Source organism: Priapulus caudatus, unplaced genomic scaffold, assembly GCF_000485595.1.
Source record: "Priapulus caudatus unplaced genomic scaffold, Priapulus_caudatus-5.0.1 Scaffold92, whole genome shotgun sequence".
Lineage (NCBI taxonomy): Eukaryota > Metazoa > Priapulida > Priapulimorpha > Priapulimorphida > Priapulidae > Priapulus > Priapulus caudatus.
Genome location: NW_014577153.1, coordinates 253484 through 255107, shown reverse-complemented (window position 1 = coordinate 255107; position 1624 = coordinate 253484). Strand labels below are relative to the sequence as shown.

The window sequence follows — 1624 nt, the reverse complement described above, 5'->3', positions numbered from 1 at the left end:
CAGGGGCCAGTATTTCCTGCTGCTGCTGCTTTGCTGATGCATGGGCGCGCTGCAGCAGGGGCCAGTATTTGCTGCTGCTGCTGCTGCTTTGCTGCTGCAGGAGCCCGTTGTTTATGTAGTGGTGTTGCGTGGGCCGGTTCATTTACCGCTGCTGCAGGGGCAAGATTTTTGCTAGATACAATAATGTAACCCAAACCCAGGATAGGGTACCTAGGATACCCTATCCTGGGTTTGGGTTACATTATTGTATCTAGATTTTTGCATGTTTTTTTCGTGTTTTTTTTTTCCTTTTGAAACGTCAGATGACTTCGGAGGCCAAATCCAATGTGCCTATGGGGCAATGTTGCCAAAATTACAGCTAATGGCCACTTTTGGACGCATCTAGAGTGAACCATATTAATTTGAATCGAGAACAGACAAACAGAGAAACTTCCACAAATATGTATTAGATTTCGCAAGGCTCCGTACCTGCTGGTCTAATCATAAATTCCGTCACGTAAGCCGCTGTGACGTGTCGAAAACGCCGCCGACCCGGAGATATGAAGAAGATGATTGGACGGCGGAACTGCCAGGCTCGTCCGATATATAGGGGGCATGCAACAGTAAGCCTAACACCTATAGGTGTTGAACAACAGTAGAGGGCGTCCATAGGCGGCAGGCCTGAATAAGCATCGAACAGAAATTAATTAAAAATACTCACACTGTTACTGCGCTTACACAACATACACTTTATTCATGTTAAATAACTACAGATTCATGCTCTATGCTCCGCTCGAAACTTTTGCCAGCTCTATGATGCGAATTTCTACAGAGTAGTCGGATTCCGTTTCATACACAAAAATAGCCGACCGGCGACCATGGCTACGCCACTAGCTGGAATAGCACAATAGAATGGCACAATTACACAACAAGACCAATTTTACTTCTAATGCTTTCTAGACGTCCACGAGGCATCTAACTTGCGTGCATAATGCAAATTATTGCACTCTAGTGCCGAATTTCTGCAAAAAAAATGCTAAAAAAGGCATTTTCTAGAGACGAAATAGTGCAATTGCGGAGGCTTACTGTTGCATGCCTCCTATAGCAAAGCAAAATCGGTACGCGCCATCTGGCGCTAGGTTTCCCGGATAATAATCGTTACCGGGCGAGGGGGAACTTTCCCGATAAAGTAAGTGCGCGCTGACGCGATCACGAGGTACGAGCTCGCGACGTCGGCTTCATCAAACATGCTTGATGATCATACGATGCCGACGACAAAATCTTGACAATCGCATAGATTTGTTCAGGAGTATGTGTGTTGGGGGGACTGGAGGACTGGAGCGATGACATAGTCCCGATGAACAGCGGCTGTGGCAGTTATTTTCCTGCTCACGCGTTGTCACCCCTCGAGCTGTTTCGTCTGCTATAGCGACACAAGCGCGCACGAACAACGAGATGATCGCGTGATCGCTCGGCGGCCATGTTAGATTTCCATGGAGAATTTCTTTTCAGCGTGGCTGACAAGCTAGCTGGCTATTCCACCTTCTTCTCATTTCCGCTCGTTTCCCTTTATTCTCTAACGCCCTCCGTCGCTCAATCCCTCGCTACCTCGTTGCGTAACTTCATATATATATATATATATATA

General features: G+C 46.7%; 1 protein-coding gene across 1 annotated transcript in view; it reads left to right on the top strand.

Moving 5' to 3' along the window:
• LOC106804910 overlaps positions 1 to 1624 on the top strand; it is a 56341-nt gene that overhangs the window by 25617 nt on the left and 29100 nt on the right. The window lies entirely within an intron of this gene.